Source organism: Loxodonta africana, chromosome 19, assembly GCF_030014295.1.
Source record: "Loxodonta africana isolate mLoxAfr1 chromosome 19, mLoxAfr1.hap2, whole genome shotgun sequence".
NCBI classification, from domain to species: domain Eukaryota; kingdom Metazoa; phylum Chordata; class Mammalia; order Proboscidea; family Elephantidae; genus Loxodonta; species Loxodonta africana.
In genome coordinates, this window is record NC_087360.1 from 37,443,323 (window position 1) to 37,469,483 (window position 26,161).

Sequence of the window (26,161 nt, forward strand, 5' to 3'; positions counted from 1 at the left end):
GGATAGGGTGACGGTTATTTTTATGGTTACGGCTGGAGTTTGAGTTTGTGTTCAGGTTAGTGTTAAGGTTAGGTATAGGGTTCGGGTTAGGTTTAGGGGTTACGTTTCGTGTTCGGTTTAGGTTTAGGTTTAGGGTTAGTGTAAAGTTAGGATAAGGGTTAGGATTATAGATAGTGTAAAACGTTAGGTTTAGGCTGTTAGGGTCTGGTTTATGGTTAGGGTATTGTTCAGTTTAGGGTTAATATTAGTGTTAGGGTTAGATTAGGGTTACTGTTCGTATTAGTGTTAAGGTTAGGGATAAGGTTGGGGGTAGCGTTAGGTTTAGGGTTGGGGATACGTTAAGGGTTAGGGTGAGGGTTAGGGTTAGGTTTACAGTTAAGGTGAGGGTTTAGGGTAATTGTTATGGTTAGGGTTAGAGTTAGAGTTAGGCTTAGGGTTAGGGTGAAGTTTCAGTTAATTGTGAGGGTTCGGGTAAAGTTTAGTGTTAAGGTGAGATTTAGGTTTAGGGTTAGGGTGGGGTAACGTTAGGGTTAAGGCTAGGTTTACGGTAAGGGGGAGGGTTAGGTTAGGTTTAGGTTTAGAATTAGAGTTAGTGCTAGGTTTAGGGTTAGGGTCAGGTTTAGAGTTATTGTTAGGTTTAGGGTTAGGGTTAGGGTCCAGTTAAGGTTAGGGTTAAGTTTAGGGTTAGGGTAAGGGTTAGGTTTAGGTCAGAGTTAGGGTCAGGATGATAGATAGGGTTAGGGTTAGGGAAAGGGTGAGGGGTTCGTGTGAGGGTTAGTGTTAGGTTGAGAGTTAAGCTGATGTTTTAGGGTGTTCCGGTTAGGGTTAGGGTTAGAGTTAGGGTTAGGGTTACGGCTAGAGTTAGGGGATAGTTCAGGGTTTGGTTCAGTTTTAGGTTTAGGGTTAGGCTTAGATTTAGGGTGAAGTTTAGTTTGAGGCAGATGGTTAGGGTTAGGGTTTGTTTTCTGGGTGAACTTTAGGGTTAGTTTTAGGGTTTTTTTTTAGGGTTAGGCTTAGTGTTAGGGTACGGTTAGGTGTTTGGGTTAATGGTAAGGTCAGCTTTAGGATTAAAGTTAGATTTAGCTTTAGTTTAGGGATAGGGTGAAGTTTAAGATAGGGTGAGGGTTAGGGTTATGGCTAAGTTTGGGGTTCGTTTTCAGGTTAGTGTTAAGGTTATGTTTAGGGTTAGGGTTAAGTTTACAGGTTCTGTTTAGTTTTGGGGTTAGGGTTAGATTTTAGGTTAGGGTTAAGTTTAGTGTCACGGTTAGGCTTAGGGTTACGGTTTGTTTTAAGCGTTGTGGTTGGGGTGAGTGTTAGGTTTAGCGTTAGGTTTGGGTAGGCTTTGGATTATGGTTATGGTAAGGTGTTAGGGGTTAGAGGTGTAGTTTAGGGTTAGGGTTTACGTGAGGGTTCCGGTTAGGCATTGTGGTCCCGGTCATGGCTGGTTTGGTTTAGGATTAAGGTTAGGTTTATGATTAGGTTTCGTGTTAGTGGTAGAGTTAGGGTGAGAGTTAGGGTTAAGGTTTCGGATAGACTTTGGTGTTAGAGGTTAGGGTTTGGGCTATTGTTAGGGTTATCGTTAGGGCTCAGGGGTTTCAGGTTAGTATTAGGGTTCCGGATAGCATTAGGTTTAGGGTTGGGGGATGCGGTTAGGGTTTAGGGTGAGGGTTACGGTTAGTTTTACAGTTAGTTGAGGGTTTAGGTAAGTGTTACCATTAGGGGTAGTGTTAGGTTTAGTTTTAGGCTTAGGGTTAGGAGTAGGGTAAGATTTAGGTTTATGTCCAGGCTTAGGGTTAGTGTTAGTGTTCTGTTTAGGGTCAAGGTTCGAGTTAGGGTTAGGCTTAGGATTAGGTCTAGGGTTAGGATGAGGTTTAGGGTTAGGTTCAGGGTTATTGTAAGGGTTAGGTTTAGGGTTACAGATGGACTAGCGTTAGAGTTAGGTTTAAGTTTAGGGTTAGGTTTAGGTTTGCAGTTAAGGTTAATGTAAAGGTTTGGATGAAGTTTAGGATAGGGTGAGGGTTATTTTTATGGTTAGAGTTTGAGTTTGTGTTCAGGTTAGTGTTAAGGTTAGGTTTAGGGTTCGGGTTAGGTTTAGGGGTTACGTTTCGTGTTCGGTTTAGGTTTAGGTTTAGGGTTAGGGTAAAGTTAGGATAAGGGTTAGGATTATAGATAGTGTTGAACGTTAGGTTTAGGCTGTTAGGGTTTGGTTTATGGTTAGGGTATTGTTCAGTTTAGGGTTAATGTTAGGGTTAGGGTTAGATTAGGGTTACTGTTCGTATTAGTGTTAAGGTTGGGGATAAGGTTGGGGGTAGCGTTAGGTTTAGGGTTGGGGATACGTTAAGGGTTAGGGTGAGGGTTAGGGTTAGGTTTACAGTTAAGGTGAGGGTTTAGGGTAATTGTTATGTTTAGGGTTAGAGTTAGAGTTAGGCTTAGGGTTAGGGTGAAGTTTCAGTTAATTGTGAGGGTTCGGGTAAAGTTTAGTGTTAAGGTGAGATTTAGGTTTAGGGTTAGGGTGGGGTAACGTTAGGGTTAAGGCTAGGTTTACGGTAAGGGGGAGGGTTAGGTTAGGTTTAGGTTTAGAATTAGAGTTAGTGCTAGGTTTAGGGTTAGGGTCAGGTTTAGAGTTATTGTTAGGTTTAGGGTTAGGGTTAGGGTCCAGTTAAGGTTAGGGTTAAGTTTAGGGTTAGGGTAAGGGTTAGGTTTAGGTCAGGGTTAGGGTTAGGATGATAGATAGGGATAGGGTTAGGGAAAGGGTTAGGGGTTCGTGTGAGGGTTAGTGTTAGGTTGACAGTTAAGCTGATGTTTTAGGGTGTTCTGGTTAGGGTTAGGGTTAGAGTTAGGGTTAGGGTTACGGCTAGAGTTAGGGGATAGTTCAGGGTTTGGTTCAGTTTTAGGTTTAGGGTTAGGCTTAGATTTAGGGTGAAGTTTAGTTTGAGGCGGATGGTTAGGGTTAGGGTTTGTTTTTTGGGTGAACTTTAGGGTTAGTTTTAGGGTTTTTTTTTAGGGTTAGGCTTAGTGTTAGGGTACGGTTAGGTGTTTGGGTTAATGGTAAGGTCAGCTTTAGGATTAAAGTTAGATTTAGCTTTAGTTTAGGGATAGGGTGAAGTTTAAGATAGGGTGAGGGTTAGGGTTATGGCTAAGTTTGGGGTTCGTTTTCAGGTTAGTGTTAAGGTTATGTTTAGGGTTAGGGTTAAGTTTACAGGTTCTGTTTAGTTTTGGGGTTAGGGTTAGATTTTAGGTTAGGGTTAAGTTTAGTGTCACGGTTAGGCTTAGGGTTACGGTTTGTTTTAAGCGTTGTGGTTGGGGTGAGTGTTAGGTTTAGCGTTAGGTTTGGGTAGGCTTAGGATTATGGTTATGGTAAGGTGTTAGGGGTTAGAGGTGTAGTTTAGGGTTAGGGTTTACGTGAGGGTTCCGGTTAGGCATTGTGGTCCCGGTCATGGCTGGTTTGGTTTAGGATAAAGGTTAGGTTTATGATTAGGTTTCGTGTTAGTGGTAGAGTTAGGGTGAGAGTTAGGGTTAAGGTTTCGGATAGACTTTGGTGTTAGGGGTTAGGGTTTGGGCTATTGTTAGGGTTATCGTTAGGGCTCAGGGGTTTCAGGTTAGTATTAGGGTTCCGGATAGCATTAGGTTTAGGGTTGGGGGATGCGGTTAGGGTTTAGGGTGAGGGTTACGGTTAGTTTTACAGTTAGTTGAGGGTTTAGGTAAGTGTTACCATTAGGGGTAGTGTTAGGGTTAGTTTTAGGCTTAGGGTTAGGAGTAGGGTAAGATTTAGGTTTATGTCCAGGCTTAGGGTTAGTGTTAGTGTTCTGTTTAGGGTCAAGGTTCGAGTTAGGGTTAGGCTTAGGATTAGGTCTAGGGTTAGGTTCATGGTTATTGTAAGGGTTAGGTTTAGGGTTACAGATGGACTAGCGTTAGAGTTAGGTTTAAGTTTAGGGTTAGGTTTAGGTTTGCAGTTAAGGTTAAAGTTAAGGTTTGGATGAAGTTTAGGATAGGGTGAGGGTTATTTTTATGGTTAGAGTTTGAGTTTGTGTTCAGGTTAGTGTTAAGGTTAGGTTTAGGGTTCGGGTTAGGTTTAGGGGTTACGTTTCGTGTTCGGTTTAGGTTTAGGTTTAGGGTTAGGGTAAAGTTAGGATAAGGGTTAGGATTATAGATAGTGTTGAACGTTAGGTTTAGGCTGTTAGGGTCTGGTTTATGGTTAGGGTATTGTTCAGTTTAGGGTTAATGTTAGGGTTAGGGTTAGATTAGGGTTACTGTTCGTATTAGTGTTAAGGTTGGGGATAAGGTTGGGGGTAGCGTTAGGTTTAGGGTTGGGGATACGTTAAGGGTTAGGGTGAGAGTTAGGGTTAGGTTTACAGTTAAGGTGAGGGTTTAGGGTAATTGTTATGGTTAGGGTTAGAGTTAGAGTTAGGCTTAGGGTTAGGGTGAAGTTTCAGTTAATTGTGAGGGTTCGGGTAAAGTTTAGTGTTAAGGTGAGATTTAGGTTTAGGGTTAGGGTGGGGTAACGTTAGGGTTAAGGCTAGCTTTACGGTAAGGGGGAGGGTTAGGTTAGGTTTAGGTTTAGAATTAGAGTTAGTGCTAGGTTTAGGGTTAGGGTCAGGTTTAGAGTTATTGTTAGGTTTAGGGTTAGGGTTAGGGTCCAGTTAAGGTTAGGGTTAAGTTTAGGGTTAGGGTAAGGGCTAGGTTTAGGTCAGGGTTAGGGTTAGGATGATAGATAGGGTTAGGGTTAGGGAAAGGGTTAGGGGTTCGTGTGAGGGTTAGTGTTAGGTTGACAGTTAAGCTGATGTTTTAGGGTGTTCCGGTTAGGGTTAGGGTTAGAGTTAGGGTTAGGGTTACGGCTAGAGTTAGGGGATAGTTCAGGGTTTGGTTCAGTTTTAGGTTTAGGGTTAGGCTTAGATTTAGGGTGAAGTTTAGTTTGAGGCGGATGGTTAGGGTTAGGGTTTGTTTTTTGGGTGAACTTTAGGGTTAGTTTTAGGGTTTTTTTTTAGGGTTAGGCTTAGTGTTAGGGTACGGTTAGGTGTTTGGGTTAATGGTAAGGTCAGCTTTAGGATTAAAGTTAGATTTAGCTTTAGTTTAGGGATAGGGTGAAGTTTAAGATAGGGTGAGGGTTAGGGTTATGGCTAAGTTTGGGGTTCGTTTTCAGGTTAGTGTTAAGGTTATGTTTAGGGTTAGGGTTAAGTTTACAGGTTCTGTTTAGTTTTGGGGTTAGGGTTAGATTTTAGGTTAGGGTTAAGTTTAGTGTCACGGTTAGGCTTAGGGTTACGGTTTGTTTTAAGCGTTGTGGTTGGGGTGAGTGTTAGGTTTAGCGTTAGGTTTGGGTAGGCTTAGGATTATGGTTATGGTAAGGTGTTAGGGGTTAGAGGTGTAGTTTAGGGTTAGGGTTTACGTGAGGGTTCCGGTTAGGCATTGTGGTCCCGGTCATGGCTGGTTTGGTTTAGGATTAAGGTTAGGTTTATGATTAGGTTTCGTGTTAGTGGTAGAGTTAGGGTGAGAGTTAGGGTTAAGGTTTCGGATAGACTTTGGTGTTAGGGGTTAGGGTTTGGGCTATTGTTAGGGTTATCGTTAGGGCTCAGGGGTTTCAGGTTAGTATTAGGGTTCCGGATAGCATTAGGTTTAGGGTTGGGGGATGCGGTTAGGGTTTAGGGTGAGGCTTACGGTTAGTTTTACAGTTAGTTGAGGGTTTAGGTAAGTGTTACCATTAGGGGTAGTGTTAGGGTTAGTTTTAGGCTTAGGGTTAGGAGTAGGGTAAGATTTAGGTTTATGTCCAGGCTTAGGGTTAGTGTTAGTGTTCTGTTTAGGGTCAAGGTTCGAGTTAGGGTTAGGCTTAGGATGAGGTCTAGGGTTAGGTTCATGGTTATTGTAAGGGTTAGGTTTAGGGTTACAGATGGACTAGCGTTAGAGTTAGGTTTAAGTTTAGGGTTAGGTTTAGGTTTGCAGTTAAGGTTAAAGTTAAGGTTTGGATGAAGTTTAGGATAGGGTGAGGGTTATTTTTATGGTTAGAGTTTGAGTTTGTGTTCAGGTTAGTGTTAAGGTTAGGTTTAGGGTTCGGGTTAGGTTTAGGGGTTATGTTTCGTGTTCGGTTTAGGTTTAGGTTTAGGGTTAGTGTAAAGTTAGGATAAGGGTTAGGATTATAGATAGTGTTAAACGTTAGGTTTAGGCTGTTAGGGTCTGGTTTATGGTTAGGGTATTGTTCAGTTTAGGGTTAATGTTAGGGTTAGGGTTAGATTAGGGTTACTGTTCGTATTAGTGTTAAGGTTGGGGATAAGGTTGGGGGTAGCGTTAGGTTTAGGGTTGGGGATACGTTAAGGGTTAGGGTGAGGGTTAGGGTTAGGTTTACAGTTAAGGTGAGGGTTTAGGGTAATTGTTATGGTTAGGGTTAGAGTTAGAGTTAGGCTTAGGGTTAGGGTGAAGTTTCAGTTAATTGTGAGGGTTCGGGTAAAGTTTAGTGTTAAGGTGAGATTTAGGTTTAGGGTTAGGGTGGGGTAACGTTAGGGTTAAGGCTAGGTTTACGGTAAGGGGGAGGGTTAGGTTAGGTTTAGGTTTAGAATTAGAGTTAGTGCTAGGTTTAGGGTTAGGGTCAGGTTTAGAGTTATTGTTAGGTTTAGGGTTAGGGTTAGGGTCCAGTTAAGGTTAGGGTTAAGTTTAGGGTTAGGGTAAGGGCTAGGTTTAGGTCAGGGTTAGGGTTAGGATGATAGATAGGGTTAGGGTTAGGGAAAGGGTTAGGGGTTCGTGTGAGGGTTAGTGTTAGGTTGACAGTTAAGCTGATGTTTTAGGGTGTTCCGGTTAGGGTTAGGGTTAGAGTTAGGGTTAGGGTTACGGCTAGAGTTAGGGGATAGTTCAGGGTTTGGTTCAGTTTTAGGTTTAGGGTTAGGCTTAGATTTAGGGTGAAGTTTAGTTTGAGGCGGATGGTTAGGGTTAGGGTTTGTTTTTTGGGTGAACTTTAGGGTTAGTTTTAGGGTTTTTTTTTAGGGTTAGGCTTAGTGTTAGGGTACGGTTAGGTGTTTGGGTTAATGGTAAGGTCAGCTTTAGGATTAAAGTTAGATTTAGCTTTAGTTTAGGGATAGGGTGAAGTTTAAGATAGGGTGAGGGTTAGGGTTATGGCTAAGTTTGGGGTTCGTTTTCAGGTTAGTGTTAAGGTTATGTTTAGGGTTAGGGTTAAGTTTACAGGTTCTGTTTAGTTTTGGGGTTAGGGTTAGATTTTAGGTTAGGGTTAAGTTTAGTGTCACGGTTAGGCTTAGGGTTACGGTTTGTTTTAAGCGTTGTGGTTGGGGTGAGTGTTAGGTTTAGCGTTAGGTTTGGGTAGGCTTAGGATTATGGTTATGGTAAGGTGTTAGGGGTTAGAGGTGTAGTTTAGGGTTAGGGTTTACGTGAGGGTTCCGGTTAGGCATTGTGGTCCCGGTCATGGCTGGTTTGGTTTAGGATTAAGGTTAGGTTTATGATTAGGTTTCGTGTTAGTGGTAGAGTTAGGGTGAGAGTTAGGGTTAAGGTTTCGGATAGACTTTGGTGTTAGGGGTTAGGGTTTGGGCTATTGTTAGGGTTATCGTTAGGGCTCAGGGGTTTCAGGTTAGTATTAGGGTTCCGGATAGCATTAGGTTTAGGGTTGGGGGATGCGGTTAGGGTTTAGGGTGAGGGTTACGGTTAGTTTTACAGTTAGTTGAGGGTTTAGGTAAGTGTTACCATTAGGGGTAGTGTTAGGGTTAGTTTTAGGCTTAGGGTTAGGAGTAGGGTAAGATTTAGGTTTATGTCCAGGCTTAGGGTTAGTGTTAGTGTTCTGTTTAGGGTCAAGGTTCGAGTTAGGGTTAGGCTTAGGATTAGGTCTAGGGTTAGGTTCATGGTTATTGTAAGGGTTAGGTTTAGGGTTACAGATGGACTAGCGTTAGAGTTAGGTTTAAGTTTAGGGTTAGGTTTAGGTTTGCAGTTAAGGTTAAAGTTAAGGTTTGGATGAAGTTTAGGATAGGGTGAGGGTTATTTTTATGGTTAGAGTTTGAGTTTGTGTTCAGGTTAGTGTTAAGGTTAGGTTTAGGGTTCGGGTTAGGTTTAGGGGTTAGGTTTCGTGTTCGGTTTAGGTTTAGGTTTAGGGTTAGTGTAAAGTTAGGATAAGGGTTAGGATTATAGATAGTGTTGAACGTTAGGTTTAGGCTGTTAGGGTTTGGTTTATGGTTAGGGTATTGTTCAGTTTAGGGTTCATGTTAGGGTTAGGGTTAGATTAGGGTTACTGTTCGTATTAGTGTTAAGGTTGGGGATAAGGTTGGGGGTAGCGTTAGGTTTAGGGTTGGGGATACGTTAAGGGTTAGGGTGAGGGTTAGGGTTAGGTTTACAGTTAAGGTGAGGGTTTAGGGTAATTGTTATGTTTAGGGTTAGAGTTAGAGTTAGGCTTAGGGTTAGGGTGAAGTTTCAGTTAAGGGTGACGGTTCGGGTAAAATTTAGTGTTAAGGTGAGATTTAGGTTTAGGGTTAGGGTGGGGTAACGTTAGGGTTAATGCTAGGTTTATGGTAAGGCGGAGGGTGAGGTTAGGTTTAGGTTTAGAATTAGAGTTAGTGCTAGGTTTAGGGTTAGGGTCAGGTTTAGAGTTATTGTTAGGTTTAGGGTTAGGGTTAGGGTCCAGTTAAGGTTAGGGTTAAGTTTAGGGTTAGGGTAAGGGTTAGGTTTAGGTCAGAGTTAGGGTCAGGATGATAGATAGGGTTAGGGTTAGGGAAAGGGTGAGGGGTTCGTGTGAGGGTTAGTGTTAGTTTGAGAGTTAAGCTGATGTTTTAGGGTGTTCCGGTTAGGGTTAGGGTTAGAGTTAGGGTTAGGGTTACGGCTAGAGTTAGGGGATAGTTCAGGGTTTGGTTCAGTTTTAGGTTTAGGGTTAGGCTTAGATTTAGGGTGAAGTTTAGTTTGAGGCGGATGGTTAGGGTTAGGGTTTGTTTTCTGGGTGAACTTTAGGGTTAGTTTTAGGGTTTTTTTTTAGGGTTAGGCTTAGTGTTAGGGTACGGTTAGGTGTTTGGGTTAATGGTAAGGTCAGCTTTAGGATTAAAGTTAGATTTAGCTTTAGTTTAGGGATAGGGTGAAGTTTAAGATAGGGTGAGGGTTAGGGTTATGGCTACGTTTGGGGTTCGTTTTCAGGTTAGTGTTAAGGTTATGTTTAGGGTTAGGGTTAAGTTTACAGGTTCTGTTTAGTTTTGGGGTTAGGGTTAGATTTGAGGTTAGGGATAAGTTTAGTGTCACGGTTAGGCTTAGGGTTACGGTTTGTTTTAAGCGTTGTGGTTGGGGTGAGTGTTAGGTTTAGCGTTAGGTTTGGGTAGGCTTTGGATTATGGTTATGGTAAGGTGTTAGGGGTTAGAGGTGTAGTTTAGGGTTAGGGTTTACGTGAGGGTTCCGGTTAGGCATTGTGGTCCCGGTCATGGCTGGTTTGGTTTAGGATTAAGGTTAGGTTTATGATTAGGTTTCGTGTTAGTGGTAGAGTTAGGGTGAGAGTTAGGGTTAAGGTTTCGGATAGACTTTGGTGTTAGAGGGTAGGGTTTGGGCTATTGTTAGGGTTATCGTTAGGGCTCAGGGGTTTCAGGTTAGTATTAGGGTTCCGGATAGCATTAGGTTTAGGGTTGGGGGATGCGGTTAGGGTTTAGGGTGAGGGTTACGGTTAGTTTTACAGTTAGTTGAGGGTTTAGGTAAGTGTTACCATTAGGGGTAGTGTTAGGGTTAGTTTTAGGCTTAGGGTTAGGAGTAGGGTAAGATTTAGGTTTATGTCCAGGCTTAGGGTTAGTGTTAGTGTTCTGTTTAGGGTCAAGGTTCGAGTTAGGGTTAGGCTTAGGATTAGGTCTAGGGTTAGGATGAGGTTTAGGGTTAGGTTCAGGGTTATTGTAAGGGTTAGGTTTAGGGTTACAGATGGACTAGCGTTAGAGTTAGGTTTAAGTTTAGGGTTAGGTTTAGGTTTGCAGTTAAGGTTAAAGTAAAGGTTTGGATGAAGTTTAGGATAGGGTGAGGGTTATTTTTATGGTTAGAGTTTGAGTTTGTGTTCAGGTTAGTGTTAAGGTTAGGTTTAGGGTTCGGGTTAGGTTTAGGGGTTACGTTTCGTGTTCGGTTTAGGTTTAGGTTTAGGGTTATTGTAAAGTTAGGATAAGGGTTAGGATTATAGATAGTGTTGAACGTTAGGTTTAGGCTGTTAGGGTTTGGTTTATGGTTAGGGTATTGTTCAGTTTAGGGTTAATGTTAGGGTTAGGGTTAGATTAGGGTTACTGTTCGTATTAGTGTTAAGGTTGGGGATAAGGTTGGGGGTAGCGTTAGGTTTAGGGTTGGGGATACGTTAAGGGTTAGGGTGAGAGTTAGGGTTAGGTTTACAGTTAAGGTGAGGGTTTAGGGTAATTGTTATGTTTAGGGTTAGAGTTAGAGTTAGGCTTAGGGTTAGGGTGAAGTTTCAGTTAATTGTGAGGGTTCGGGTAAAGTTTAGTGTTAAGGTGAGATTTAGGTTTAGGGTTAGGGTGGGGTAACGTTAGGGTTAAGGCTAGGTTTACGGTAAGGGGGAGGGTTAGGTTAGGTTTAGGTTTAGAATTAGAGTTAGTGCTAGGTTTAGGGTTAGGGTCAGGTTTAGAGTTATTGTTAGGTTTAGGGTTAGGGTTAGGGTCCAGTTAAGGTTAGGGTTAAGTTTAGGGTTAGGGTAAGGGTTAGGTTTAGTTCAGGGTTAGGGTTAGGATGATAGATAGGGATAGGGTTAGGGAAAGGGTTAGGGGTTCGTGTGAGGGTTAGTGTTAGGTTGACAGTTAAGCTGATGTTTTAGGGTGTTCCGGTTAGGGTTAGGGTTAGAGTTAGGGTTAGGGTTACGGCTAGAGTTAGGGGATAGTTCAGGGTTTGGTTCAGTTTTAGGTTTAGGGTTAGGCTTAGATTTAGGGTGAAGTTTAGTTTGAGGCGGATGGTTAGGGTTAGGGTTTGTTTTTTGGGTGAACTTTAGGGTTAGTTTTAGGGTTTTTTTTTAGGGTTAGGCTTAGTGTTAGGGTACGGTTAGGTGTTTGGGTTAATGGTAAGGTCAGCTTTAGGATTAAAATTAGATTTAGCTTTAGTTTAGGGATAGGGTGAAGTTTAAGATAGGGTGAGGGTTAGGGTTATGGCTAAGTTTGGGGTTCGTTTTCAGGTTAGTGTTAAGGTTATGTTTAGGGTTAGGGTTAAGTTTACAGGTTCTGTTTAGTTTTGGGGTTAGGGTTAGATTTTAGGTTAGGGTTAAGTTTAGTGTCACGGTTAGGCTTAGGGTTACGGTTTGTTTTAAGCGTTGTGGTTGGGGTGAGTGTTAGGTTTAGCGTTAGGTTTGGGTAGGCTTAGGATTATGGTTATGGTAAGGTGTTAGGGGTTATTGGTGTAGTTCAGGGTTAGGGTTTATGTGAGGGTTCCGGTTAGGCATTGTGGTCCCGGTCATGGCTGGTTTGGTTTAGGATTAAGGTTAGGTTTATGATTAGGTTTCGTGTTAGTGGTAGAGTTAGGGTGAGAGTTAGGGTTAAGGTTTCGGATAGACTTTGGTGTTAGGGGTTAGGGTTTGGGCTATTGTTAGGGTTATCGTTAGGGCTCAGGGGTTTCAGGTTAGTAATAGGGTTCCGGATAGCATTAGGTTTAGGGTTGGGGGATGCGGTTAGGGTTTAGGGTGAGGGTTACGGTTAGTTTTACAGTTAGTTGAGGGTTTAGGTAAGTGTTACCATTAGGGGTAGTGTTAGGGTTAGTTTTAGGCTTAGGGTTAGGAGTAGGGTAAGATTTAGGTTTATGTCCAGGCTTAGGGTTAGTGTTAGTGTTCTGTTTAGGGTCAAGGTTCGAGTTAGGGTTAGGCTTAGGATTAGGTCTAGGGTTAGGTTCATGGTTATTGTAAGGGTTAGGTTTAGGGTTACAGATGGACTAGCGTTAGAGTTAGGTTTAAGTTTAGGGTTAGGTTTAGGTTTGCAGTTAAGGTTAAAGTTAAGGTTTGGATGAAGTTTAGGATAGGGTGAGGGTTATTTTTATGGTTAGAGTTTGAGTTTGTGTTTAGGTTAGTGTTAAGGTTAGGTTTAGGGTTCGGGTTAGGTTTAGGGGTTACGTTTCGTGTTCGGTTTAGGTTTAGGTTTAGGGTTAGTGTAAAGTTAGGATAAGGGTTAGGATTATACATAGTGTTAAACGTTAGGTTTAGGCTGTTAGGGTCTGGTTTATGGTTAGGGTATTGTTCAGTTTAGGGTTAATGTTAGGGTTAGGGTTAGATTAGGGTTACTGTTCGTATTAGTGTTAAGGTTGGGGATAAGGTTGGGGGTAGCGTTAGGTTTAGGGTTGGGGATACGTTAAGGGTTAGGGTGAGGGTTAGGGTTAGGTTTACAGTTAAGGTGAGGGTTTAGGGTAATTGTTATGGTTAGGGTTAGAGTTAGAGTTAGGCTTAGGGTTAGGGTGAAGTTTCAGTTAATTGTGAGGGTTCGGGTAAAGTTTAGTGTTAAGGTGAGATTTAGGTTTAGGGTTAGGGTGGGGTAACGTTAGGGTTAAGGCTAGCTTTACGGTAAGGGGGAGGGTTAGGTTAGGTTTAGGTTTAGAATTAGAGTTAGTGCTAGGTTTAGGGTTAGGGTCAGGTTTAGAGTTATTGTTAGGTTTAGGGTTAGGGTTAGGGTCCAGTTAAGGTTAGGGTTAAGTTTAGGGTTAGGGTAAGGGCTAGGTTTAGGTCAGGGTTAGGGTTAGGATGATAGATAGGGTTAGGGTTAGGGAAAGGGTTAGGGGTTCGTGTGAGGGTTAGTGTTAGGTTGACAGTTAAGCTGATGTTTTAGGGTGTTCCGGTTAGGGTTAGGGTTAGAGTTAGGGTTAGGGTTACGGCTAGAGTTAGGGGATAGTTCAGGGTTTGGTTCAGTTTTAGGTTTAGGGTTAGGCTTAGATTTAGGGTGAAGTTTAGTTTGAGGCGGATGGTTAGGGTTAGGGTTTGTTTTTTGGGTGAACTTTAGGGTTAGTTTTAGGGTTAGGCTTAGTGTTAGGGTACGGTTAGGTGTTTGGGTTAATGGTAAGGTCAGCTTTAGGATTAAAGTTAGATTTAGCTTTAGTTTAGGGATAGGGTGAAGTTTAAGATAGGGTGAGGGTTAGGGTTATGGCTAAGTTTGGGGTTCGTTTTCAGGTTAGTGTTAAGGTTATGTTTAGGGTTAGGGTTAAGTTTACAGGTTCTGTTTAGTTTTGGGGTTAGGGTTAGATTTTAGGTTAGGGTTAAGTTTAGTGTCACGGTTAGGCTTAGGGTTACGGTTTGTTTTAAGCGTTGTGGTTGGGGTGAGTGTTAGGTTTAGCGTTAGGTTTGGGTAGGCTTAGGATTATGGTTATGGTAAGGTGTTAGGGGTTATTGGTGTAGTTCAGGGTTAGGGATTATGTGAGGGTTCCGGTTAGGCATTGTGGTCCCGGTCATGGCTGGTTTGGTTTAGGATTAAGGTTAGGTTTATGATTAGGTTTCGTGTTAGTGGTAGAGTTAGGGTGAGAGTTAGGGTTAAGGTTTCGGATAGACTTTGGTGTTAGGGGTTAGGGTTTGGGCTATTGTTAGGGTTATCGTTAGGGCTCAGGGGTTTCAGGTTAGTATTAGGGTTCCGGATAGCATTAGGTTTAGGGTTGGGGGATGCGGTTAGGGTTTAGGGTGAGGGTTACGGTTAGTTTTACAGTTAGTTGAGGGTTTAGGTAAGTGTTACCATTAGGGTTAGTGTTAGGGTTAGTTTTAGGCTTAGGGTTAGGAGTAGGGTAAGATTTAGGTTTATGTCCAGGCTTAGGGTTAGTGTTAGTGTTCTGTTTAGGGTCAAGGTTCGAGTTAGGGTTAGGCTTAGGATTAGGTCTAGGGTTAGGATGAGGTTTAGGGTTAGGTTCAGGGTTATTGTAAGGGTTAGGTTTAGGGTTACAGATGGACTAGCGTTACAGTTAGGTTTAAGTTTAGGGTTAGGTTTCGGTTTCCAGTTAAGGTTAAAGTTAAGGTTTGGATGAAGTTCAGGATAGGGTGAGGGTTATTTTTATGGTTACGGCTAGAGTTTGAGTTTGTGTTCAGGTTAGTGTTAAGGTTAGGTTTAGGGTTCGGGTTAGGTTTAGGGGTTAGGTTTCGTGTTCGGTTTAGGTTTAGGTTTAGGGTTAGTGTAAAGTTAGGATAAGGGTTAGGATTATAGATAGTGTTAAACATTAGGTTTAGGCTGTTAGGGTTTGGTTTATGGTTAGGGTATTGTTCAGTTTAGGGTTAATGTTAGGGTTAGGGTTAGATTAGGGTTACTGTTCGTATTAGTGTTAAGGTTGGGGATAAGGTTGGGGGTAGCGTTAGGTTTAGGGTTGGGGATACGTTAAGGGTTAGGGTGAGGGTTAGGGTTAGGTTTACAGTTAAGGTGAGGGTTTAGGGTAATTGTTATGGTTAGGGTTAGAGTTAGAGTTAGGCTTAGGGTTAGGGTGAAGTTTCAGTTAATTGTGAGGGTTCGGGTAAAGTTTAGTGTTAAGGTGAGATTTAGGCTTAGGGTTAGGATGGGGTAACATTAGGGTTAAGGCTAGGTTTACGGTAAGGGGGAGGGTTAGGTTAGGTTTAGGTTTAGAATTAGAGTTAGTGCTAGGTTTAGGGTTAGGGTCAGGTTTAGAGTTATTGTTAGGTTTAGGTTTAGGGTTAGGGTCCAGTTAAGGTTAGGGTTAAGTTTAGGGTTAGGGTAAGGGTTAGGTTTAGGTCAGGGTTAGGGTTAGGATGATAGATAGGGTTAGGGTTAGGGAAAGGGTTTGGGGTTCGTGTGAGGGTTAGTGTTAGGTTGACAGTTAAGCTGATGTTTTAGGGTGTTCCGGTTAGGGTTAGGGTTAGAGTTAGGGTTAGGGTTACGGCTAGAGTTAGGGGATAGTTCAGGGTTTGGTTCAGTTTTAGGTTTAGGGTTAGGCTTAGATTTAGGGTGAAGTTTAGTTTGAGGCGGATGGTTAGGGTTAGGGTTTGTTTTTTGGGTTAACTTTCGGGTTAGTTTTAGGGATTTTTTTTTAAGGGTTAGGCTAAGTGTTAGGGTACGGTTAGGTGTTTAGGTTAATGGTAGGGTCAGCTTTAGGATTAAAGTTAGATTTAGCTTTAGTTTAGGGATAGGGTGAAGTTTAAGATAGGGTGAGGGTTAGGGTTATGGCTAAGTTTTGGGTTCGTTTTCAGGTTAGTGTTAAGGTTATGTTTAGGGTTAGGGTTAAGTTTACAGGTTCTGTTTAGTTTTAGGGTTAGGGTTAGATTTTAGGTTAGGGTTAAGTTTAGTGTCACGGTTAGGCTTAGGGTTACGGTTTGTTTTAAGCGTTGTGGTTGGGGTGAGTGTTAGGTTTAGCATTAGGTTTGGGTAGGCTTTGGATTATGGTTATGGTAAGGTGTTAGGGGTTAAAGGTGTACTTTAGGGTTAGGGTTTATGTGAGGGTTCCGGTTAGGCATTGTGGTCCTGGTCATGGCAGTTTTTGTTTAGGATTAGGGTTAGGTTTCTGATTAGGTTTCGGGTTAGTGTTAGAGTTAGGATACGAGTTAGGGTTAAGGTTTGGGATAGGCTTTGGTGTTAGGGGTTACTGTTTGGGCTATTGTTAGCGTTATCATTAGGGCTCAGGGGTTTCAGGTTAGTGTTAGGGTTCTGGATACCATTAGGGTTAGGGTTGGGGGATACGGTTAGGGTTTAGGGTGAGGGTTATGGTTAGTTTTACAGTTAGTTGAGGGTTTAGGTAAGTGTTACCATTAGGGTAAGACTTAGGGTTAGGCTTAGGCTTAGGGTTAGGAGTAGGGAAAGATTTAGGTTTATGTCCAGGCTTAGGGTTAGTGTTAGTGTTCTGTTTAGGGTCAAGGTTAGAGTTAGGGTTAGGCTTAGGATTAGGTCTAGGGTTAGGATGAGGTTTAGGGTTAGGTTCAGGGTTATTGTAAGGGTTAGGTTTAGGGTTACAGATGGACTGCCGTTAGAGTTAGGTTTAAGTTTAGGGTTAGGTTTAGGTTTCCAGTTAAGGTTCAAGTTAAGGTTTGGATGAAGTTTAGGATAGGGTGAGGGTTATTTTTATGGTTAGAGTTTGAGTTTGTGTTCAGGTTAGTGTTAAGGTTAGGTTTAGGGTTCGGGTTAGGTTTAGGGGTTACGTTTCGTGTTCGGTTTAGGTTTAGGTTTAGGGTTAGGGTAAAGTTAGGATAAGGGTTAGGATTATAGATAGTGTTGAACGTTAGGTTTAGGCTGTTAGGGTTTGGTTTATGGTTAGGGTATTGTTCAGTTTAGGGTTAATGTTAGGGTTAGGGTTAGATTAGGGTTACTGTTCGTATTAGTGTTAAGGTTGGGGATAAGGTTGGGGGTAGCGTTAGGTTTAGGGTTGGGGATACGTTAAGGGTTAGGGTGAGGGTTAGGGTTAGGTTTACAGTTAAGGTGAGGGTTTAGGGTAATTGTTATGTTTAGGGTTAGAGTTAGAGTTAGGCTTAGGGTTAGGGTGAAGTTTCAGTTAATTGTGAGGGTTCGGGTAAAGTTTAGTGTTAAGGTGAGATTTAGGTTTAGGGTTAGGGTGGGGTAACGTTAGGGTTAAGGCTAGGTTTACGGTAAGGGGGAGGGTTAGGTTAGGTTTAGGTTTAGAATTAGAGATAGTGCTAGGTTTAGGGTTAGGGTCAGGTTTAGAGTTATTGTTAGGTTTAGGGTTAGGGTTAGGGTATAGTTAAGGTTAGGGTTAAGTTTAGGGTTAGGGTAAGGGTTAGGTTTAGGTCAGGGTTAGGGTTAGGATGATAGATAGGGATAGGGTTAGGGAAAGGGTTAGGGGTTCGTGTGAGGGTTAGTGTTAGGTTGACAGTTAAGCTGATGTTTTAGGGTGTTCTGGTTAGGGTTAGGGTTAGAGTTAGGGTTAGGGTTACGGCTAGAGTTAGGGGATAGTTCAGGGTTTGGTTCAGTTTTAGGTTTAGGGTTAGGCTTAGATTTAGGGTGAAGTTTAGTTTGAGGCGGATGGTTAGGGTTAGGGTTTGTTTTTTGGGTGAACTTTAGGGTTAGTTTTAGGGTTTTTTTTTAGGGTTAGGCTTAGTGTTAGGGTACGGTTAGGGGTTTGGGTTAATGGTAAGGTCAGCTTTAGGATTAAAGTTAGATTTAGCTTTAGTTTAGGGATAGGGTGAAGTTTAAGATAGGGTGAGGGTTAGGGTTATGGCTAAGTTTGGGGTTCGTTTTCAGGTTAGTGTTAAGGTTATGTTTAGGGTTAGGGTTAAGTTTACAGGTTCTGTTTAGTTTTGGGGTTAGGGTTAGATTTTAGGTTAGGGTTAAGTTTAGTGTCACGGTTAGGCTTAGGGTTACGGTTTGTTTTAAGCGTTGTGGTTGGGGTGAGTGTTAGGTTTAGCGTTAGGTTTGGGTAGGCTTAGGATTATGGTTATGGTAAGGTGTTAGGGGTTAGAGGTGTAGTTTAGGGTTAGGGTTTACGTGAGGGTTCCGGTTAGGCATTGTGGTCCCGGTCATGGCTGGTTTGGTTTAGGATAAAGGTTAGGTTTATGATTAGGTTTCGTGTTAGTGGTAGAGTTAGGGTGAGAGTTAGGGTTAAGGTTTCGGATAGACTTTGGTGTTAGGGGTTAGGGTTTGGGCTATTGTTAGGGTTATCGTTAGGGCTCAGGGGTTTCAGGTTAGTATTAGGGTTCCGGATAGCATTAGGTTTAGGGTTGGGGGATGCGGTTAGGGTTTAGGGTGAGGGTTACGGTTAGTTTTACAGTTAGTTGAGGGTTTAGGTAAGTGTTACCATTAGGGGTAGTGTTAGGGTTAGTTTTAGGCTTAGGGTTAGGAGTAGGGTAAGATTTAGGTTTATGTCCAGGCTTAGGGTTAGTGTTAGTGTTCTGTTTAGGGTCAAGGTTCGAGTTAGGGTTAGGCTTAGGATTAGGTCTAGGGTTAGGTTCATGGTTATTGTAAGGGTTAGGTTTAGGGTTACAGATTGACTAGCGTTACAGTTAGGTTTAAGTTTAGGGTTAGGTTTAGGTTTGCAGTTAAGGTTAAAGTTAAGGTTTGGATGAAGTTTAGGATAGGGTGAGGGTTATTTTTATGGTTAGAGTTTGAGTTTGTGTTCAGGTTAGTGTTAAGGTTAGGTTTAGGGTTCGGGTTAGGTTTAGGGGTTACGTTTCGTGTTCGGTTTAGGTTTAGGTTTAGGGTTAGGGTAAAGTTAGGATAAGGGTTAGGATTATAGATAGTGTTAAACGTTAGGTTTAGGCTGTTAGGGTCTGGTTTATGGTTAGGGTATTGTTCAGTTTAGGGTTAATGTTAGGGTTAGGGTTAGATTAGGGTTACTGTTCGTATTAGTGTTAAGGTTGGGGATAAGGTTGGGGGTAGCGTTAGGTTTAGGGTTGGGGATACGTTAAGGGTTAGGGTGAGGGTTAGGGTTAGGTTTACAGTTAAGGGGAGGGTTTAGGGTAATTGTTATGGTTAGGGTTAGAGTTAGAGTTAGGCTTAGGGTTAGGGTGAAGTTTCAGTTAATTGTGAGGGTTCGGGTAAAGTTTAGTGTTAAGGTGAGATTTAGGTTTAGGGTTAGGGTGGGGTAACGTTAGGGTTAAGGCTAGCTTTACGGTAAGGGGGAGGGTTAGGTTAGGTTTAGGTTTAGAATTAGAGTTAGTGCTAGGTTTAGGGTTAGGGTCAGGTTTAGAGTTATTGTTAGGTTTAGGGTTAGGGTTAGGGTCCAGTTAAGGTTAGGGTTAAGTTTAGGGTTAGGGTAAGGGCTAGGTTTAGGTCAGGGTTAGGGTTAGGATGATAGATAGGGTTAGGGTTAGGGAAAGGGTTAGGGGTTCGTGTGAGGGTTAGTGTTAGGTTGACAGTTAAGCTGATGTTTTAGGGTGTTCCGGTTAGGGTTAGGGTTAGAGTTAGGGTTAGGGTTACGGCTAGAGTTAGGGGATAGTTCAGGGTTTGGTTCAGTTTTAGGTTTAGGGTTAGGCTTAGATTTAGGGTGAAGTTTAGTTTGAGGCGGATGGTTAGGGTTAGGGTTTGTTTTTTGGGTGAACTTTAGGGTTAGTTTTAGGGTTTTTTTTTAGGGTTAGGCTTAGTGTTAGGGTACGGTTAGGTGTTTGGGTTAATGGTAAGGTCAGCTTTAGGATTAAAGTTAGATTTAGCTTTAGTTTAGGGATAGGGTGAAGTTTAAGATAGGGTGAGGGTTAGGGTTATGGCTAAGTTTGGGGTTCGTTTTCAGGTTAGTGTTAAGGTTATGTTTAGGGTTAGGGTTAAGTTTACAGGTTCTGTTTAGTTTTGGGGTTAGGGTTAGATTTTAGGTTAGGGTTAAGTTTAGTGTCACGGTTAGGCTTAGGGTTACGGTTTGTTTTAAGCGTTGTGGTTGGGGTGAGTGTTAGGTTTAGCGTTAGGTTTGGGTAGGCTTAGGATTATGGTTATGGTAAGGTGTTAGGGGTTAGTGGTGTAGTTCAGGGTTAGGGTTTATGTGAGGGTTCCGGTTAGGCATTGTGGTCCCGGTCATGGCTGGTTTGGTTTAGGATTAAGGTTAGGTTTATGATTAGGTTTCGTGTTAGTGGTAGAGTTAGGGTGAGAGTTAGGGTTAAGGTTTCGGATAGACTTTGGTGTTAGGGGTTAGGGTTTGGGCTATTGTTAGGGTTATCGTTAGGGCTCAGGGGTTTCAGGTTAGTATTAGGGTTCCGGATAGCATTAGGTTTAGGGTTGGGGGATGCGGTTAGGGTTTAGGGTGAGGGTTACGGTTAGTTTTACAGTTAGTTGAGGGTTTAGGTAAGTGTTACCATTAGGGGTAGTGTTAGGGTTAGTTTTAGGCTTAGGGTTAGGAGTAGGGTAAGATTTAGGTTTATGTCCAGGCTTAGGGTTAGTGTTAGTGTTCTGTTTAGGGTCAAGGTTCGAGTTAGGGTTAGGCTTAGGATTAGGTCTAGGGTTAGGTTCATGGTTATTGTAAGGGTTAGGTTTAGGGTTACAGATGGACTAGCGTTAGAGTTAGGTTTAAGTTTAGGGTTAGGTTTAGGTTTGCAGTTAAGGTTAAAGTTAAGGTTTGGATGAAGTTTAGGATAGGGTGAGGGTTATTTTTATGGTTAGAGTTTGAGTTTGTGTTCAGGTTAGTGTTAAGGGTAGGTTTAGGGTTCGGGTTAGGTTTAGGGGTTACGTTTCGTGTTCGGTTTAGGTTTAGGTTTAGGGTTAGTGTAAAGTTAGGATACGGGTTAGGATTATAGACAGTGTTAAACGTTAGGTTTAGGCTGTTAGGGTCTGGTTTATGGTTAGGGTATTGTTCAGTTTAGGGTTAATGTTAGGGTTAGATTAGGGTTACTGTTCGTATTAGTGTTAAGGTTGGGGATAAGGTTGGGGGTAGCGTTAGGTTTAGGGTTGGGGATACGTTAAGGGTTAGGGTGAGGGTTAGGGTTAGGTTTACAGTTAAGGTGAGGGTTTAGGGTAATTGTTATGGTTAGGGTTAGAGTTAGAGTTAGGCTTAGGGTTAGGGTGAAGTTTCAGTTAATTGTGAGGGTTCGGGTAAAGTTTAGTGTTAAGGTGAGATTTAGTTTTAGGGTTAGGGTGGGGTAACGTTAGGGTTAAGGGTAGGTTTACGGTAAGGGGGAGGGTTAGGTTAGGTTTAGGTTTAGAATTAGAGTTAGTGCTAGGTTTAGGGTTAGGGTCAGGTTTAGAGTTATTGTTAGGTTTAGGGTTAGGGTTAGGGTCCAGTTAAGGTTAGGGTTAAGTTTAGGGTTAGGGTAAGGGCTAGGTTTAGGTCAGGGTTAGGGTTAGGATGATAGATAGGGTTAGGGTTAGGGAAAGGGTGAGGGGTTCGTGTGAGGGTTAGTGTTAGGTTGACAGTTAAGCTGATGTTTTAGGGTGTTTCGGTTAGGGTTAGGGTTAGAGTTAGGGTTAGGGTTACGGCTAGAGTTAGGGGATAGTTCAGGGTTTGGTTCAGTTTTAGGTTTAGGGTTAGGCTTAGATTTAGGGTGAAGTTTAGTTTGAGGCGGATGGTTAGGGTTAGGGTTTGTTTTTTGGGTGAACTTTAGGGTTAGTTTTAGGGTTTTTTTTTAGGGTTAGGCTTAGTGTTAGGGTACGGTTAGGTGTTTGGGTTAATGGTAAGGTCAGCTTTAGGATTAAAGTTAGATTTAGCTTTAGTTTAGGGATAGGGTGAAGTGTAAGATAGGGTGAGGGTTAGGGTTATGGCTAAGTTTGGGGTTCGTTTTCAGGTTAGTGTTAAGGTTATGTTTAGGGTTAGGGTTAAGTTTACAGGTTCTGTTTAGTTTTGGGGTTAGAGTTAGATTTTAGGTTAGGGTTAAGTTTAGTGTCACGGTTAGGCTTAGGGTTACGGTTTGTTTTAAGCGTTGTGGTTGGGGTGAGTGTTAGGTTTAGCGTTAGGTTTGGGTAGGCTTAGGATTATGGTTATGGTAAGGTGTTAGGGGTTAGAGGTGTAGTTTAGGGTTAGGGTTTACGTGAGGGTTCCGGTTAGGCATTGTGGTCCCGGTCATGGCTGGTTTGGTTTAGGATAAAGGTTAGGTTTATGATTAGGTTTCGTGTTAGTGGTAGAGTTAGGGTGAGAGTTAGGGTTAAGGTTTCGGATAGACTTTGGTGTTAGGGGTTAGGGTTTGGGCTATTGTTAGGGTTATCGTTAGGGCTCAGGGGTTTCAGGTTAGTATTAGGGTTCCGGATAGCATTAGGTTTAGGGTTGGGGGATGCGGTTAGGGTTTAGGGTGAGGGTTACGGTTAGTTTTACAGTTAGTTGAGGGTTTAGGTAAGTGTTACCATTAGGGTTAGTGTTAGGGTTAGTTTTAGGCTTAGGGTTAGGAGTAGGGTAAGATTTAGGTTTATGTCCAGGCTTAGGGTTAGTGTTAGTGTTCTGTTTAGGGTCAAGGTTCGAGTTAGGGTTAGGCTTAGGATTAGGTCTAGGGTTAGGTTCATGGTTATTGTAAGGGTTAGGTTTAGGGTTACAGATGGACTAGCGTTAGAGTTAGGTTTAAGTTTAGGGTTAGGTTTAGGTTTGCAGTTAAGGTTAAAGTTAAGGTTTGGATGAAGTTTAGGATAGGGTGAGGGTTATTTTTATGGTTAGAGTTTGAGTTTGTGTTCAGGTTAGTGTTAAGGTTAGGTTTAGGGTTCGGGTTAGGTTTAGGGGTTACGTTTCGTGTTCGGTTTAGGTTTAGGTTTAGGGTTAGTGTAAAGTTAGGATAAGGGTTAGGATTATAGATAGTGTTGAACGTTAGGTTTAGGCTGTTAGGGTTTGGTTTATGGTTAGGGTATTGTTCAGTTTAGGGTTAATGTTAGGGTTAGGGTTAGATTAGGGTTACTGTTCGTATTAGTGTTAAGGTTGGGGATAAGGTTGGGGGTAGCGTTAGGTTTAGGGTTGGGGATACGTTAAGGGTTAGGGTGAGGGTTAGGGTTAGGTTTACAGTTAAGGTGAGGGTTTAGGGTAATTGTTATGTTTAGGGTTAGAGTTAGAGTTAGGTTTAGGGTTAGGGTGAAGTTTCAGTTAAGGGTGACGGTTCGGGTAAAATTTAGTGTTAAGGTGAGATTTAGGTTTAGGGTTAGGGTGGGGTAACGTTAGGGTTAAGGCTAGGTTTATGGTAAGGCGGAGGGTGAGGTTAGGTTTAGCTTTAGAATTAGAGTTAGTGCTAGGTTTAGGGTTAGGGTCAGGTTTAGAGTTATTGTTAGGTTTAGGGTTAGGGTTAGGGTCCAGTTAAGGTTAGGGTTAAGTTTAGGGTTAGGGTAAGGGTTAGGTTTAGGTCAGAGTTAGGGTCAGGATGATAGATAGGGTTAGGGTTAGGGAAAGGGTGAGGGGTTCGTGTGAGGGTTAGTGTTAGGTTGAGAGTTAAGCTGATGTTTTAGGGTGTTCCGGTTAGGGTTAGGGTTAGAGTTAGGGTTAGGGTTACGGCTAGAGTTAGGGGATAGTTCAGGGTTTGGTTCAGTTTTAGGTTTAGGGTTAGGCTTAGATTTAGGGTGAAGTTTAGTTTGAGGCGGATGGTTAGGGTTAGGGTTTGTTTTCTGGGTGAACTTTAGGGTTAGTTTTAGGGTTTTTTTTTAGGGTTAGGCTTAGTGTTAGGGTACGGTTAGGTGTTTGGGTTAATGGTAAGGTCAGCTTTAAGATTAAAGTTAGATTTAGCTTTAGTTTAGGGATAGGGTGAAGTTTAAGATAGGGTGAGGGTTAGGGTTATGGCTAAGTTTGGGGTTCGTTTTCAGGTTAGTGTTAAGGTTATGTTTAGGGTTAGGGTTAAGTTTACAGGTTCTGTTTAGTTTTGGGGTTAGGGTTAGATTTTAGGTTAGGGATAAGTTTAGTGTCACGGTTAGGCTTAGGGTTACGGTTTGTTTTAAGCGTTGTGGTTGGGGTGAGTGTTAGGTTTAGCGTTAGGTTTGGGTAGGCTTTGGATTATGGTTATGGTAAGGTGTTAGGGGTTAGAGGTGTAGTTTAGGGTTAGGGTTTACGTGAGGGTTCCGGTTAGGCATTGTGGTCCCGGTCATGGCTGGTTTGGTTTAGGATTAAGGTTAGGTTTATGATTAGGTTTCGTGTTAGTGGTAGAGTTAGGGTGAGAGTTAGGGTTAAGGTTTCGGATAGACTTTGGTGTTAGGGGTTAGGGTTTGGGCTATTGTTAGGGTTATCGTTAGGGCTCAGGGGTTTCAGGTTAGTATTAGGGTTCCGGATACCATTAGGTTTAGGGTTGGGGGATGCGGTTAGGGTTTAGGGTGAGGGTTACGGTTAGTTTTACAGTTAGTTGAGGGTTTAGGTAAGTGTTACCATTAGGGGTAGTGTTAGGGTTAGTTTTAGGCTTAGGGTTAGGAGTAGGGTAAGATTTAGGTTTATGTCCAGGCTTAGGGTTAGTGTTAGTGTTCTGTTTAGGGTCAAGGTTCGAGTTAGGGTTAGGCTTAGGATTAGGTCTAGGGTTAGGATGAGGTTTAGGGTTAGGTTCAGGGTTATTGTAAGGGTTAGGTTTAGGGTTACAGATGGACTAGCGTTAGAGTTAGGTTTAAGTTTAGGGTTAGGTTTAGGTTTGCAGTTAAGGTTAAAGTTAAGGTTTGGATGAAGTTTAGGATAGGGTGAGGGTTATTTTTATGGTTAGAGTTTGAGTTTGTGTTCAGGTTAGTGTTAAGGTTAGGTTTAGGGTTCGGGTTAGGTTTAGGGGTTACGTTTCGTGTTCGGTTTAGGTTTAGGTTTAGGGTTAGGGTAAAGTTAGGATAAGGGTTAGGATTATAGATAGTGTTGAACGTTAGGTTTAGGCTGTTAGGGTCTGGTTTATGGTTAGGGTATTGTTCAGTTTAGGGTTAATGTTAGGGTTAGGGTTAGATTAGGGTTACTGTTCGTATTAGTGTTAAGGTTGGGGATAAGGTTGGGGGTAGCGTTAGGTTTAGGGTTGGGGATACGTTAAGGGTTAGGGTGAGGGTTAGGGTTAGGTTTACAGTTAAGGGGAGGGTTTAGGGTAATTGTTATGGTTAGGGTTAGAGTTAGAGTTAGGCTTAGGGTTAGGGTGAAGTTTCAGTTAATTGTGAGGGTTCGGGTAAAGTTTAGTGTTAAGGTGAGATTTAGGTTTAGGGTTAGGGTGAGGTAACGTTAGGGTTAAGGCTAGCTTTACGGTAAGGGGGAGGGTTAGGTTAGGTTTAGGTTTAGAATTAGAGTTAGTGCTAGGTTTAGGGTTAGGGTCAGGTTTAGAGTTATTGTTAGGTTTAGGGTTAGGGTTAGGGTCCAGTTAAGGTTAGGGTTAAGTTTAGGGTTAGGGTAAGGGCTAGGTTTAGGTCAGGGTTAGGGTTAGGATGATAGATAGGGTTAGGGTTAGGGAAAGGGTTAGGGGTTCGTGTGAGGGTTAGTGTTAGGTTGACAGTTAAGCTGATGTTTTAGGGTGTTCCGGTTAGGGTTAGGGTTAGAGTTAGGGTTAGGGTTACGGCTAGAGTTAGGGGATAGTTCAGGGTTTGGTTCAGTTTTAGGTTTAGGGTTAGGCTTAGATTTAGGGTGAAGTTTAGTTTGAGGCGGATGGTTAGGGTTAGGGTTTGTTTTTTGGGTGAACTTTAGGGTTAGTTTTAGGGTTTTTTTTTAGGGTTAGGCTTAGTGTTAGGGTACGGTTAGGTGTTTGGGTTAATGGTAAGGTCAGCTTTAGGATTAAAGTTAGATTTAGCTTTAGTTTAGGGATAGGGTGAAGTTTAAGATAGGGTGAGGGTTAGGGTTATGGCTAAGTTTGGGGTTCGTTTTCAGGTTAGTGTTAAGGTTATGTTTAGGGTTAGGGTTAAGTTTACAGGTTCTGTTTAGTTTTGGGGTTAGGGTTAGATTTTAGGTTAGGGTTAAGTTTAGTGTCACGGTTAGGCTTAGGGTTACGGTTTGTTTTAAGCGTTGTGGTTGGGGTGAGTGTTAGGTTTAGCGTTAGGTTTGGGTAGGCTTAGGATTATGGTTATGGTAAGGTGTTAGGGGTTAGTGGTGTAGTTCAGGGTTAGGGTTTATGTGAGGGTTCCGGTTAGGCATTGTGGTCCCGGTCATGGCTGGTTTGGTTTAGGATTAAGGTTAGGTTTATGATTAGGTTTCGTGTTAGTGGTAGAGTTAGGGTGAGAGTTAGGGTTAAGGTTTCGGATAGACTTTGGTGTTAGGGGTTAGGGTTTGGGCTATTGTTAGGGTTATCGTTAGGGCTCAGGGGTTTCAGGTTAGTATTAGGGTTCCGGATAGCATTAGGTTTAGGGTTGGGGGATGCGGTTAGGGTTTAGGGTGAGGGTTACGGTTAGTTTTACAGTTAGTTGAGGGTTTAGGTAAGTGTTACCATTAGGGGTAGTGTTAGGGTTAGTTTTAGGCTTAGGGTTAGGAGTAGGGTAAGATTTAGGTTTATGTCCAGGCTTAGGGTTAGTGTTAGTGTTCTGTTTAGGGTCAAGGTTCGAGTTAGGGTTAGGCTTAGGATTAGGTCTAGGGTTAGGTTCATGGTTATTGTAAGGGTTAGGTTTAGGGTTACAGATGGACTAGCGTTAGAGTTAGGTTTAAGTTTAGGGTTAGGTTTAGCTTTGCAGTTAAGGTTAAAGTTAAGGTTTGGATGAAGTTTAGGATAGGGTGAGGGTTATTTTTATGGTTAGAGTTTGAGTTTGTGTTCAGGTTAGTGTTAAGGGTAGGTTTAGGGTTCGGGTTAGGTTTAGGGGTTACGTTTCGTGTTCGGTTTAGGTTTAGGTTTAGGGTTAGTGTAAAGTTAGGATAAGGGTTAGGATTATAGACAGTGTTAAACGTTAGGTTTAGGCTGTTAGGGTCTGGTTTATGGTTAGGGTATTGTTCAGTTTAGGGTTAATGTTAGGGTTAGGGTTAGATTAGGGTTACTGTTCGTATTAGTGTTAAGGTTGGGGATAAGGTTGGGGGTAGCGTTAGGTTTAGGGTT